Source organism: Heloderma suspectum, chromosome 5, assembly GCF_057233095.1.
Source record: "Heloderma suspectum isolate Gila_16-S chromosome 5, 16-S_ref, whole genome shotgun sequence".
NCBI lineage: Eukaryota > Metazoa > Chordata > Lepidosauria > Squamata > Helodermatidae > Heloderma > Heloderma suspectum.
In genome coordinates, this window is record NC_139462.1 from 8,099,254 (window position 1) to 8,115,334 (window position 16,081).

Consider the following 16,081-nt stretch of genomic DNA (forward strand, 5'->3'; position numbering starts at 1 on the left):
CTGAGATAGCATGGTGGCTGGCAAGCCAGCCAAGTTTAATCAGAGGGCTCCAGGATCTAGACTCAGACATGTTTGCATCAGAAGAGGAGACCTGCAACAAAGACCCTGACAAGACCTGGCAAGCAGCAGCTACTGAGGCAGCCCTTCTTGCAGAACCTTCCTTGGATGAAGAGCCAGACCCACATGACGGGACTGTACTTCCTCTAGATCTTGCTTCCAATCATGTTTCCTTACCAACATCCTCCCGGGAAACCCCCTCTGCTCCAGGCATCCTACCATAGCCACCATGCCAACCCCAGAAGTGGCAGAAGACCTACCAGCCTCGCCAGAGCACACACCACAGAAACAGAGCATGATCCTTTTAATGGAGAACTGAGCCCCTACAGGCAGATGGGGCCTAACACTCTCTTCAGCAGTATATTAAAAAAAAACCCCGTAGTCTTCAGGCCAGTACTCCAAACTACTTGGAAGTCTCACAGCAGGCCAGTACTGCTGTGAGACCTTGCTCCAGCCCAGCAGGAGCTATAGCCTGTGACACCAATTCTGAGTCAGAGGGGGAAGCTGCAGAGCCAGGCCCAGCCATGGGAAGCCAGACACCTGAGCACTCACTTCTACCAAGCCTCCTACCAGCTTACGAGCCAGGAGGGGATGAGACTCAGGACGCTGATACAGCCTATCTTACTCAGCTGGGAGACCTGACCTTGACCGAGGCCCCAGCTTCTCGACCAGCGACATCTTCCACAGGAACGGGGCAGCAAGAGAGTGGGCTTCTGGGGTGTGTCCTAAGAGGTGTGGTCAACTAAAGAGGGTGGAACAGAGGCATCCGGCGAGGTGCAGTACACATCTGTGAGCTGGGTTTCCCTGCCAGGATCCAGTGTCCAATAGTGATCTTTAGCAGCCACTCCCCTGTACTGTAACTACAGCAACTGGCAGTAGAGTTCACTAGAAGCAACGTCTTTATGACCTGGAAAGCTTCCTGGTTTGGCTGGAACTATAAACTCATTTGGATTTATTATCTGTGCTGAACCCAAGGCTGATTGGGTCTTTTGTTGAGATGCTTATAAACTGATCCTGGTCAAGGAATTATGTTGTAACCTGTTGTCCTCCTTGAATTTGTCTAATCCTCTCTTAAAGCCATCCAAGTTGGTTGCCATCACTACCTCTTGTGGTACAGTGTGCTGTCCCAGGTCCTGATGTTGCACTGCCACAGCATGCTTCTAACTATTGCCTGCCTGCCTGCCAATCTTTGCAACCAGTCCACAGCCAGGACTGTGGACATCCACAGCTGTACTACCTTGCCACGAGGCAGTAGCTTCTCTCTGGGCTTTGGGCACAAACAGGAGAGGTTCACAGAGCCCTATGTCATTATTATTCTCAACAACTACTATATTTCCAGAATTAGCTGGCGGCAGCTATCCTCAGTTGCGTGCCACTGTGAAAGCTGGCTAGCCAATCCTTATTTTAAATGTGAAAGTCACTAGAGTCAGTCACTCAGAACAGTCTCTGGAAGCATGACAGAGATGGCCTACTCCTGATCCTCAGATTTTGGATGAAAACTGAAATATTGAAGGAAAAATTGAAGGCAATTTAAGGGAAGCATTCTTCTTACTTATGATTTTAAAAACCTGAGATTACACTTTTCACCATGCAGTTGATGGAAGGTTTTTACATCTTAAAGCACATTTATATCCCTTTCAATAGTGTGAATGATTGGTCATTATCTTTTACTTTATCCTTCTAAAATACAATACATTGCGTATTTTAACAAACTTAATCTATTTGTCTTCCTTCTCTCACACACAACGTTAGTCAATTTGACTATACACACCAGATCCCAAACTCTTAACAGCCATGCTGTTATGGACATTAGATCTCCCCCCCTCCCCCAATTATACCTTACTGGCATCATAACAATTATTAAGAGATTTATTAACATTTCAAGATCCTTTTTTAAACAAGAAAACAGAACCAACAAGTCTAATATAAATGCATAACCCGCCATTTCTTTTACACAGGACAAAATTGATTTCCAATACAATACTCTTCCAGAACATCACCAGTAAATGTGAAACAGATTTACTCCAGTGTTAGCACATCCTGATGTTGTGTAAGTTTTATTCAGTCTAGATGGAGTTAAATACCCTCTATTCTTGTTCAGATCAAATGGGCGTATTCTGACATACATACATCTGTGAGAACTCACATTTGCCTGAACTTGAGTTCCTGGAAGTAGCTTGAAACATCAGAATCAGATGCACATTAAGATATTACCAAGGAAAAGAGGAGAGGAGCTACACACTAAACAGTGAAGAGGAACTCTGCATTCATTCCTTTTGCAACAGACTTATTTAAGGAGGCTTGATGTTGATTTACAGTAAGAGAAGCACTAACCAACCCAACCAATAGCAAGGACGCTAATCTTTCAAGTTATTAAGCTGGTGCATACTATATATTTCATTTCATCAAATTAGAGAGCAAGCCAGGTATTTGAAATCTGGCTGTGCAAAAAGAGCTTCAAGGGTTTTCTGGTTCATATTTCAGAGAATGGAATGCCAAAACAAATTAACACACCACACAAAAGTGCACAGAGACTCACAAAGTTGAAAACACCCAGACTTTCCAGACAGATAAAACAAACAGAAAAAACGCCATGCATGCCTTGCATGAAATCCTTCTGTTTTCTTCCCTGCCACCTCTATTTCCTGAGTTCTAACATTCAGAAGTATGAAGTCAAACAGAACTCAGAGGGTAATATGAAGCTGCTGTGACCAGAATTCTAAGCACTCGCCACTCTACTGAAAAACAAAAATTTAAGTATTTCCCAAGCTGCGCCAAAAATCATCAAGATCATTCACTTTGGCTTTTGATACTGCATTGTGCAGAAAAGTTGTAACGCTGCGCTTGACCTCAAGATGGTACAACAGCAGCTGGAGGGTTAGATTTTTATTTTTTGAAGAAACAAGGCCCTCTTGATTGAGCTCTTAGAACTGAAAAGGGCAAGTTACCTACAAAGGGCAACCAATTGAGGACAATTCACTGTCTGCTACGTACACCAAGACTATGCACACCAGTTGCTGGGGCACATGGGCAGGAGAGTGATGTTGCGCTCATGCCCTGCTTGTGACAGATGGAACTGGCAGTGTGATCTCCCCACCCTCTCCTCCCCGCCCCAAGGATTGAATCAGCATCTCTTCACTTTGCACTGGTAAAACCTCATCGGTACAGATTGGCAAACCAAAATTACAGCATCACTGTCCTCTTGCAAGACACCTACAAACCAAGAGCAGCCATTCTCTGAGCAGCTGCCTTCAAGTGGCATCGAAAAGGTAGCAGATAACTTGGGAGGCCACTCGGGGATTTGTGTGGGGGTGGGGTTGCACATTGCCTTTGTTTTCTTAACATTTCTACTCCGACTCTCACCATAACACAACTTCAAGGTGCCTTGCAGTAATAAGGCACGACACCATTCTAGCCAACAAGCGACAACGGCAGAACTAGCAAAGAGTAGCAGAGAACAGGCTATTAAAAGATCTCATATATGATTAGAAAAAAAGGCCAGAACAAACTGCCTGGCAGCCAAGCCCAAGATTAGGGGCTGGCATGGGTGGGCAGGTGCCAAGGGCCCAGAGGCTCAAAAGGGCCCAGCCCTGCCCAGTTGCAGCCTCTGCCAGGGCCAGACTGCCGCGGTGGCTCCTGTTCCAGTCCTCCTCCTTGCCCAGCTGACCTTGCCAGGAAAAGGAAGTGCAGTGGCAGCCAGCTGAACAAGCCTGCAGGGCCCATGCCACTCCCTTTCAAAATAAAACTTTTTTTTACCTTACATTTTGAGTAGCAACAATCTGAACCAATCAGATGCTGCCTTGGAGTGGCAGCAGGGACAGCCAATGAGGGCACAGAAGTGGTGAAGGGTACCAGCCCTGCAGGCTTGTCTGGACTGGGGGGCGGGGAGTTGGACCCGGTGGTCTTGTATGCCCCTTCCAACCCTACTATTCTATGATTCTATGACAGCTGCTGCTGCGCTTCTTTTTGCCAGCAGGGTCGGCTGGAGGAGGAGGAGGAGGGCCGCTGCTGCCAGGTAAAAAAGAAGTAGTAAGGGCGGAGGGAGGGAAGAGAGGAGGGAGGGCTCAAGGCAAGCAGTATGTACGTGGAAGGCCCATCGGCTGCAGTGTGCCAGGGGCCCACTGCAGGCTGGCACCGGTCCTGCTAGCAGCTAAATGGCAAGAGAGTGGGCACCAGAAAAATCAGCATGTCTGGGGAGAGAAGTCCATAATTTGGGCCCCACCACAGAAAAAAGACTACCTGGTAGCCACCGGCTTGACATCAGGCAACAAGGGCAGTGGAAGAGAGTCTCTGAAGGAAACATCTGACAGGCAGGTTCATGTGGGAGGAGTCTTTTTTGTGGGAGGAAGGATGCTGGATGGAGGCGGTTATGGGATTTTAAGGGCACACACAATTTTAGAGGCCCTGAATAGGACATGGAGGGTAGGCCACGGGAAATATGTGTTGGGGGGAATTACAGCTCCCCCATGAAAGAACTATCTGTGCACTATGATTTGAAGGACTATCTGTATGCTATGATTTAGAACCAGAGAACAACTGCCTGAGAATATCAGGTTAAAAAGTCCATAGCCCTTCAATTATGAAGACCTAACTGAAAGCACTGGACAAAACCTCAGACACAAGGGGTGAGGGGTGAGGGTACTGAATACTGTTTTCAGTACTTGGTTAGAGCTTCAATGTCCTCATCCTTCTCATTACTCCAGAACCAGAAGAAAAAAAATGAGAGAAATTACGTTTTCCCCTCAATTTGCATAATTTGTACAGGTCACAGAAATGAACTGTGGATTAAATGAGAGCTAAATTTTCATGGTCTGCTCTGAAGTTTACTGGCTCCCTATTAAAGAATGGGGAAAGGCATAGGAAAGATGGGGAAAAGAACACAGCATAAATATTTTTCTTCTTCTTGTCATACACACTCTGTAAGAGTACCTGTCCAATTTACCCACCACCTGCCCACCCAGATCAGGAAGATTTCTCAGTGGAGTGGTGTACATTGGAATTTTCCTGTACTTGCTTACAAAACCTCACTGATCGTACTCTCTCTGTATGCTTGAAAGGAACTGAGAGAGGGGGAGAGCACAAGCTGCTTCCCAGAGAGGTCATTTTGGCCTCCCAAATGCCCCTCAGCTGTGTTCAGAGGAAATCTGAGAAAGGGCTGGTATGCCCCTACTCTGTTGACCTTATTACATGTCACCTGTTCCTGGTCTAGAAATGGGCAGGCTTTGAAGAGGAATTCTGCTGTCCTGCTTTACACACCCTTTTAATTCTTCTTTTAATACAATAGAATATGTTATGAGCTGGTTAAGTTGCAATAACTATTTGGGAAAACTCTTCATAGCTTAAGTAGTCAGACTCACTGCAGTACGTAGGAATCACATGAAACAAAACAAAAAGGAGTCTTCATTTTAAAATATATAAAAGTCTTCACACAACACACACACGTGTGAGACTCACATTTTCCACAGAGGATAGGAGTTCAAGCAAGGAGACTTCCTGGCAAACCCTTAAAACAACAGCCTCCCCTTGGATCTCGTTTGTGTTTGTTCAACAAAGCTGGCTTGAATTATCAGCCACTTGGCAGCAGAGATGTTAGAATCAGGCTAGGACGCTTGCCTGCGTGGTTTCTGTTACCAAACCTTTTGCAAGAGTAGTAAGCTAATTTATTTCATTTAACACATGTCTATCCATTCCTTTTTGTTAACTCTCCACCCTCAAGAAAACCAGTTCATAGTCTAACAAACTTTGTATGCCAATATAGTTTGTACAAATAGATACAAACTCATGCCTACTGTTATGATGAGGGTTAAATCCAAGAGCCTTCCAAAAACCACTATGGAGGTTGGGAATCGGCAAATTTCCCTTGAGAAAGCATTTGACAGGGCTGGGGCCATCACAGAAAAGTCCCTGTTTTTTTTTTGTCCTTTCACACAACTCTTTGGAGAGGGAAGCTGGATTAAGGCTTTTCCAGAAGCTTCTTAAAGCCATGGAGGCTCAGATGGAGAGAAGCAATCCCTGAGACAGGCTGGAGACAGCACTCTGTATTGGCCCCAAAAGCTACATAACAAGTGAATTTAGCAACAGTCAAACTACAGGAGATGAATTTCAATGGAACAATCAGAAGCACGTAATTTGCTGATAAAGCACAAGGGAAGTCCATGCCACAGAAGAAGGAAAGTATATTTCGGAACCAGTGTGAAGCACAGTACCACTGCCTGGATGCTGGAAGGACTGTTCCAATTAGTATCCAGAAATTATTGAACATTTTTAAAGAGGCTCCCATTACCAGCCAAGGTTATATTCCTACACTGCAGAGCCATTTTGCTTTAACAAAACTATTTAAGAGTTTCCTGGTGGCACAGGAGTTCCGTTAGCTGAAACCCAAGTTGCAGGATAAACGAATCTAATGCTCAACAACTCTTCAGATCACACAATCTATCTGTTCCAAGGTCTGCTGCCCCTGGAAGTTTGCTGCTGCATTTCTATGTGTCCAATAGTAGTTTGGTGTTAACTTTCTGCAGGAAAATCCAGCAGCAATTTACAGTAATTTCCTTGGCTTAGGGGAGGGGGGAGAGCATTGATGGTTCTGGAATATTTTCCAAATATCTCCCATTTAGGAAAAGCAGGTGGGAATAGGGTCCTTCCTCTAATGGTACAACATCCCATACTACTTGACGCAAAAAAAATGGGTTGGGTCACTTCTTTTCAGTGTGAGGGCAAAACAGAGGAACAGCAGTAGATAAATCCCCAGCAAAGTGACCACATAAACCAACCTTGCCCAACTGGATGCTCTCTATAGGTATTGGCTACAACTCTCATCATCCCCAGCCACCATGGCTCTTAGTGTTAAACAGTACAGAAGTTTCAGGACTTACCACTGAACTAAGCTACTGCTACATGAACTACTCCTGTTGTTTCTAGAAATTATTTTGTGTGGCTATTATACACCAGGATGAAGCTCCAAGTGATGCCCAAGATGCATTTTGCAGGATGAATGACAAGGGTTTTTCCTTGAGAAAAACATACATTAAAAAAACCTTCAAGAAATATCCCCCAAATCCCCCTTTTTCAGTCAAAAAAGGCAGAACCACTGCAACACAGCTTTTATTTATTTGTTTACTCATTTGTATGTCACCCATAACACAAAGTTCTCTGGATGGGTTACAATAAACAAATACTTGACCACTGCTTCTGAACACAGAGATTCCAGTTTGCTATCATGGCTAATAGCCACAGACAGACCTACCGATGGAGGACAGGTCTATCATGACAGCTAAAGGTAATCACAATGCAGAAGCAGTGTATTCCTGAATACCAGGCACAGGAGCAAATGGAAGGAGGAAGGCTGTTGCCTTTATGCCCTGCTTGTGGGCTTCCTGGAAGGATCTGTCTAACAACTGCTAGAAAGAGGATGCTGGACTACAAGGTCCCATCCAGCAGAACTCTTTTAGGGCACAATCTTATGTGGATAGTCGGCAGCCTCTGAACTAAGAGGCTGCAGGCTATCCAAAGCAGGGTGGGAGGAGAGTGGTGGCACTCTTCATCTTTGAGCTCCAGCTACCATGCATTTCCGCTACACGGGCGATTTTGTTCATCTAGCAGCGACTCCTTGGAGGGGGAGGGAAAGGGGCTGGGGCAGCCATAGGAAATGGCGTACTGCAGCCACCCTTCCCCCGGGAACACCCTTCCCCTATCTCCACACTCTGTTTTCCAAGCACGGAAAGGTAGCCAGCACAGTTCTCTCTGCTCTGGTAGGAGGAGGAGGGAGTGCAGTTTCCTGGTTCCAAGGTCAGAGCCCCGTCTCCATCCTCAGAGCCAGGAAACCGAACTATCCTATTCCCCCACCCCACCCCGATGCTGTCTGGAGGCATAGGATTGCTCCCTTAATCTTATTTAAGATGGAGTGTATGGTGTATGATGCTTCAGAATAAGCACTGTACATTAGTGTTTTGTCCCCTGCCCACCCACTCTGGCTTGGCTGATTCTTATTTTCTCTGCATTGGCCGCACTGACAGTGACCAAGCTGTGCACTTGACATCTGCATTTTGGTCCGGTATGTTGCAGCCTTTTACTGCCACTTCTTTTTAAGTATTCTGCTGTGAGCACATTCCGTGACACTTCAATTGTTTCTATACAAGAGAGACAGTTCCTTTCTTAGGTTGTCACGCAAGCACATATTACCGGATCAATATGAATGTGGCTTTACATATCAAGGCTCAGGCTAAGCACTTTTTCCCCTTCTCCCCCCCCGCTGACATTGTTCCATTTCATCCTGGTGTACTTCATCCAGTAATTTCATAGCCATGACTACTCCTAAAGGTAGATTGCAGCCCAGTTGCAATGATGGAATCACATCAACAAAGAGAGTTTGTTGCATGGATGAACTGAACATTTCTCATCAGTTGATGGTACGTAGGAATATGCTGGAGGAAAGACCACAGCTCAGTGGTAGAGCACATGCTCTTGCATACAGAAGGTCCAAAGTTCCAGTTAGTATAGTCAACGCTGAGATTAATGGACAAATGGTCTGACTCAGTATGAAGCAGCCCCTACACTGGCTCACTACAAATTCATCCATGATTCTTCTAGAATGATATCAGCAGGTAACTCCAACAAAAAAAAGACACTTCCAAAACTATCTAAGGCCCACTTATTCCATTGCAGATTTGGATCAGATAGCTCTTTGCGATGTGTAATCTGAATACACATCCTCCTGTTCAAATATCAAAGCCATCATCTTTGTCCTATCCTCATGGCTCAAGTGGAACGGCCACCATCCTTCTGCCATCAAGATCCTCCTAATTCATACTCTTCATTCTCCCCTCCATGATCTCTCACTCCACTTCCTTGGTTTTCACCTCACTAATTCTAACTTTTTCAATGAACAGGGGAAAGCCTGACCTTCTACATCCACCTCCCCACAAAACCCCTCTTTCTCCTCCTTGACAAGCTGGTTGATTCTGTAATATCCATTACGTTCAGAAATGGAGGGCTGAATTACCCTGACAATGCAATTTTAGAGGAAAACTTGTTTCAGTCTGCAAGGGAGCTGGGACTGGGGCAGAGGTTCACGTTCCAGCAGGACAATGATGCTAAACAGCCAAAGTCACACTGGAGTGGTTTAAAAACAAGAACCTGAATGTCTTAGAAAGGCCCAGTCAAAGCCCAGACGTTAATCCGATTGAGAATCTGTGGCAAGACTTGAGAATTGCTGTTCACCAACGGTCCCTATCCAACCTGACAGAGCTTGAGCAATTTTGCCAAGAAGAATGGGCAAAAATGGCAAGATACAGATGCACAAAGCTGGTAGAGACTTACCCCTAAAGACTCACAGCTGTAATTGCTGCCAAAGGTGCTTCTACCAAGTATTGACTTGGCGGGGGGGGGGGGTGAATACTTATACAACCAACAAATGCCAGTTTGCTTTTGTTTAATTAAGTTCTGTGCCACAGTAAAAATATTTTGCACCTCCAAAGTATTAAGTACCTTTGTGGGTCAGATGATGTTAGGGGGTATAGCCACACAACCCACCATCAGGGGCTGGGCGCCATGCCCCTGACATCATCCAGCCCCTGGCCAAAGCACACACATGTTTTTCCCCCAATGGGAGAATGCACCCCAACCAAGGCAGCAGCAGCTGAAGTGCTCCAGCCACCTTAGCTCCAGGACACTTCACTGTGTCACATTCTCCCTAATAGGGAAAGGCACACCGCAGGCAAGTCCCCAGCTATGTGCAGCCTGCATCGTCCTTGTGGGGCTGGCTAAATCCCCCACCACCCACATCCCCGCTGTTATCACCAAGCCATGATCAGAGATAACGGTGGACATTCTCCTGCACCTCACTCGCCTGAGCGGTGTGTGAAAGGGAGTCTCTGCTGTTATCTCCAATCACCAATCACTGATATCAACAGGGATTCCTTTAAGGGGCAGAGCTTAGAGGCCTAGACTTGCTTAGACTATATGGAAGTGGAGTGGATTTGAGCTAAGTGTGGTAGGTTGAGAGATGTGAATACAGGCCAACCAGGCAACATGTCTGCACACTACTGAACTTGATTTTGCTCACTCACTACCCTGGATAGGGAGAAAGGCATTGAAATCAGTAAAGGTTGGGGGGAACTGGAGGAGTTCAAGACGAGGCTGGACAGCCATCTGTCAGGGATGCTCTGACTTGGATTCCTGCATTGAGCAGAGGGTTGGACTCGATGGCCTTGTAGGCCCCTTCCAACCCTACTATTCTATGATTTCTATGATTCTGTGGAACATCATCTTCCAAAGATTCAGATGACCATTTTTGCTAGTCTTTCCCACAAAGCCAGCAAGCTCCTGATTGCTTGTATACAGTGCCTTGCATAAGTATTCACCCCCGTTTGACTTGTGTTACAACCTGGAATTAAAATGGATTCAACTGGCATTTGTACCATTTGATTTACAGAATGTACTTAATACTTTGGAGGTGCAAAATATTTTTACTGTGGCACAGAACTTAATTAAACAAAAGCAAACTGGCATTTGTTGGTTGTATAAGTATTCACACACACACACCCCTCCCAAGTCAATACTTGGTAGAAGCACCTTTGGCAGCAATTACAGCTGTGAGGCTTTAGGGGTAAGTCTCTACAAGCTTTGTGCATCTGTATCCTGCCATTTTTGCCCATTCTTCTTGGCAAAATGGCTCAAGCTCTGTCAGGTTGGATAGGGACCGTTGGTGAACAGCAATTCTCAAGTCTTGCCACAGATTCTCAATCGGATTAACGTCTGGGCTTTGACTGGGCCTTTCTAAGACATTCAGGTTCTTGTTTTTAAACCACTCCAGTGTGACTTTGGCTGTTTAGCATCATTGTCCTGCTGGAACGTGAACCTCCGCCCCAGTCCCAGCTCCCTTGCAGACTGAAACAAGTTTTCCTCTAAAATTGCATTTGGCTCCATCCACCCTGCCCTCAGTCCTGACCAGTCTCCCAGACCCAGCCAATGAAAAGCATCACCACAACATGATGCTGCTGCCGCCACCACGCTTCACCATGGCGGTGGTGTTCTCAGGATGATGAGCACTGATGGCTTTGTGCCACGCATAGCATTTTGTGATAAAGCCAGAAAGTTCAATGTTGGTCTCAGCAAACCAGAGAACCTTTTTCCACATGTTTGCTGTGTCTCCCACATGCCTTTTAGCAAAATCTAAATGGGCTCTGATATGGTTTTACTTTCCAGCAATGGCTTTCTTCTTGCCACTCTTCCATAAGCTCCAGCTTTGTAGAGCGTCCAGGTGATAGTTGTCCCATGGACGGTTTCTCCCGTCTTAGCTGTGGATCTCTCCATCTCCTTCAGAGTTACCACTGGCCTCTTGGTTGCTTCTCTGACTAATGCCCTCCTTACCCAGTCACTGAGTTTTGGTGCATGGCCTTCTTCAAGCAGAGCCGCAGTTGTACCATATTTGTCCATTTTGTAATAATGGATTTAATGGTGCTCTGGGGGATGTTCATAGTTTGGAATATTTTTTTTATAACCCAACCTTGATTGGTGCTTCTCCAGAACTCTATCCTGGACTTGTTTTGATAGCTCCTTGGTGTTCATGATGCTGTTTCTTTAGATATGCTCTACCACAAACTCTGGGGCCTTCCAAAAACAGGTGCATTTAATCTGAGATCATGTGACACTTGAATTGCATACAGATTTATTTCATTTCTTTATTTCATTTCTATATCGCCCAATAGCCGAAGCTCTCTGAACAGTTCACAAAAATTGTGATGGACTCCATTCAACTAATTATGTGACTTCTGAAGGCAGTTGGTTGTACCAGAGCTTATTTTGGGGTGTCACAGCAAAGGGGGTGAATACTTATGCAATCCAGACTTCGTAAATCGAGACTATTTGTAAATCATTTTGCAAAACATGTAGATTTTTCCCCACTTCTATTTTGTGTAGATCAGTGACAAGAAATCCTAATTAAATCCATTTTAATTCCAGGTTGTAACACAACAAAATGTGGAAAAGTCAAAGGGGGTGTGTGTGAATACTTTTGCAAGGCGCTGTAATTGGGGGAGGGGGATGCAACCAAGTTGGCTTCCTGAGGTCTCCAGTTCAGTATGGGTTCCCTTCTTAGGGGTACTGCAGCTGTTTAGAGTAAAACTCATTCAAACCATTGGCTTACAGTCATCTAGAAATATATTTTGTCTCTGTATAGGAGGAACTGGATAACTCTGGAGTACGAACATGCATTTGTCCCAAGCAAGCCGCTCTCGAATCTCCTCCTCCTCCTCCTCAAGGAAAGGCAAACAAACTGCACATATAGGTCCCTCAGTGCTGCCCTGTTAGACCCTCTGCAGGATCCTGTATTATACTCTGTTTATTAAGAGCTGCTGATGAAGCCTTGTTCCAGCTTTGATTTTGCCTGGGGGTGAAATCTGTGGAGCACATACAGAGAGTATTTTCCCTGCTGGCACTGCAACTCTGGAATTCCCAATCAAGATACCTGCTGATCTGGGTCACTTTCTAGCTTTTAGTGATAAGTGAAGACATTTATATTCTGACAGACTCCTGACTGAGTTTCATTGTCTTTTTGATTGATGGTTCTTCACTGCAGGCTTGGATTGGTAGTTTGTTTTGGGTAGCTTCTGGCCTATTGTTATATTATCTTACTATTGTAATACTTGGTTGCTGCTGCAATGGTTTCATACCTAATTCTGACATTTGTAATTGTTTTATAGTGTGATGCTTTTCTATAGTTTCCTGAAGAGTTTGCGTACCATACTAGCCACTTTTCAGGGAGCAGGGGAAGATGCTTAAGGCAAATAAATGAGTAACAGCAGTCAATGTCCAAGCATGCCTACCCAGATTCTCAAAAGCAGGGATTGAAGGCTAGGGTAGAAGCTAGCCACAACCTTCTCCATGCTGCCCAAGAGAAGGAAGCCCTGATGCAAATGTATGGCTTCCCCAAGTCCTGGTTCAGGTCCTCTTTGGAGGTGCAGAGAGAGATGTGAAGATGTTCAATACTTTGGCAGCAATGGCAGGCGAATAAAGGTATAAGCAGCTGCCTTCTACTGGGTCAAAAAGAAAAAATGGCAGGATGCTTTGCAATAAAGGCAAGGTCAGGCAAGTCATCGAGCATCCAGTTTCAAACAGCAGCCAGTCAAATTTTTAAAAAATATGTAACGATGTATATCCTCCTCATACATGGAGCTCCCTGTGGTCTCCCATCCAGATTGCTAACCAGCTATACACCTGCTTAGCTTCAGTGAAGCTTCAGCCCATCTGCTCTCACTGGGCTCTGTGACCTGCAGGGTATTTCAGGGAAGCCCACAGGCAGGGCATGAAGGCAACAGCCTTCCCCTGCTGCTTCCTGCCTTCCCCCAGCAACTGGCACTCAGAGGTACACGGAGGTTCCCTTTAACTATCCTTTACTTATTTTTCTGACTCAAGGTGGCATTCTTGGGGCTCCCGGGTGAACTGCTATCCCAGAAGTGCCAGACTTACTTAGATCCACCAAGGAGGTGGAATCACGTGCCATACCCTGAGATGTGGCTAATCATGGCTAATAGCCACTGAGACAAATTCATGGAGGAGCAACAGTATAAATCACTCACCACTTCATGTGGCAGTGAATTCTACATGTTAATTATGAGTTGGGTTTCGAAACACTTTCTTTACAGAAAAAGAAAAACCAGTGGTCCCTCACACACACACTACAGCTTTAGCAAGTAGCATAACATACGCAAGACAGATCAGTACAAAAGAAATGATTTCCCAAAGTAACAATTTAAAGAAAGAAAAGCAATCAACTAAGCCGTTAATTACCACATATATGAAGACAGTCATAAAAGCTTATATAGTTTATTGATCACAATTTCATAATAATTTGTTGTGAATCAGCTAATTATATATTTCATAATTTCCCTCTATAGATTATTGTTGCTGTTGCCCACCCTAGGTGAGAGACGGGGGATAGGGGCTTCATAGGCCAGAATGGCTTCTCTGCTCAGGGTGGGACTCTGTGGTAGTTTGAAGTGCAGCTTCCCCGGGGTGAGGGCCAGGGCGGGGGGGGGGGAATGCTTTGCTACACTCCAGGTGAGATAGAATGAGCATGAACCGATGGAAGTAGGTTGAATGGCTAGAAAACAAGCATTTTACTTGTTCTCTGCTTTGTTTTGGTTGGTTAACAAGCGTGATGTCCTAGCTGTGACCACCAGCTGGTGACAACCACAAATTACAATTTTTGATTGTGTTAGTTTGGTTGTGAGAGATTGTTGGATGAGGGGAGTGTATGTGTTGAGTGGCTGAATGTATATTTGAACGATGGGTGGCTATTCAGAGTGTGTGGGTATTTCTGCTGTGGTAAGGATGTGCCTAGAAAATTCTGATACAGAGACCCATGGAGGGGGCACCACTATTCCAGTGACTTGGGGCAGAAGGAGATACAGCAGGAAGAGGGGGTTGGGACATCAGAGTAGAATGGGTCACAGGTGTTTATACACTGTTCCCCTTCTGCCCCCCTCCTCTAGCTCTCATGTACCTGGTAGCCCTTCCACTGAGCCCTCCTGTCTTGCGGTGCTGCTATTTAATGTCAGATCAGTCTGCAATAAGACTGCACTCATTCATGATTTAATCATGGATGAGAGGACCGACTGGTGTGTATTACTGAGACTTGGGTGGGTGAGTTGGTGGAGTCAACCTGACTCAGCTCTGCCCACCTGGGTACTCGGTGCAGCACCAACATAGGTTGGAGGGCCGGGGAGGAGTTGCCATGGTTCACAGAACCTCCAACTCTATCACCAGGAAACCACTCCACCTTGGAGCAGGCCTTGAGGGGCTGCTCCTGGTGTTGGGCCATAGAGACAGGCTGGGGTTGCTGCTGATGTACTGCCCACCCTGCTGCCCAGCATCCTCCCTGACTAAGCTGGGGGGGGTGGTGTCCAAGTAACCCCATTGTCATGGTCAGACCATTTCCTGGTGAGATTTGAACTTACAGCATTAATTTCCTCCCGTGGGGGTGGAGGACCTATTTGGATGGTCCACCCAGGAGACTGATGGAATCTGATGGATTTCGGAATGCTCTTGGGGATTTTCCAGTGGAGAGAGCTGGTGATCCAGCCAAGGCCCTAGCCTCACTGTGGAATGATGAGATGTGGAGGGTCATCGACTTGATTGCACCTGAGTGCTCTCTCTGGCACTGTGGAGCCCACTCTGCTCCCTGGTATACTGGGGAGCTGCAGTCAGTGAAACAGGCTGGACTTCAGCTAGAGCACAAATGGCGCAAGACTTGAAGTGAAGATGACCAAGCATGCTCTAGAGTGCATAATCGTGCCTACTGCATGACAGTGCGGGCAGCAAAGAAGGTTTATTTTGCTGCCTCCACTGTGTCCTCAAGTAGCCATCCAGCAGAGCTCTTCTAGGTGGTCTGGTGGTTGTTAACATCTTCCCCAGTAAATGGGGTCCTGGCCCCATCAAGGACCTGCTGTGACCTCTTTGCATCACACCTCCAGACAACAACCGAGCTGCTGCCTTCTGCACTAGCTCCAGCTTCCGGACCAACCTTTTCAGCATGCAACTCCTTTGCTGAGGGAACTGTGCTGGCTGCCTATTCACTACCGGGCCAGGTTTAAGGCATTAGTATGAGTGTACAAAGTCCTAAACAATTTGGGACGAGGATATCTGAGAGAGCACCTCCTTCCCTACCAACCTGCCCGGTCACTGAGGTCCATCAGAGGGCATGTTCCTTGTGGTTCCACATGGACCCATGGCCTGGTTGGAGTCCACCAGGAAAAGAGCCTTTGGTGCGGTGGCCCGCTTCCTGTGGAATTCCCTGCCTTTAGAGGTCAGGTAGGCACCAATATTGTGTTCCTTCCGATGCCGCCTGAAGATATTATTTTGAGAAGCCTTCCTTGCGTGACCAGCCGCGGTTTATTAAATTCCACCTTACTGGGATTAGTGTTTTTTTTTTAATGTTTTAACTCTTTTAACTTGGTACTTTATTCTTTCACCTTGTTGCTCACCACTCTGAAATCTTCTGATGTGGAGTGGTATATAAGTATTGCAA

General features: G+C 45.9%; 1 protein-coding gene across 2 annotated transcripts in view; it reads right to left on the reverse strand.

Moving 5' to 3' along the window:
• The window catches only part of ATRN (attractin), a 207,288-nt gene that overhangs the window by 62,682 nt on the left and 128,525 nt on the right, over window positions 1-16,081 (reverse strand). The gene's annotated exons all lie outside the window — the stretch shown is intronic.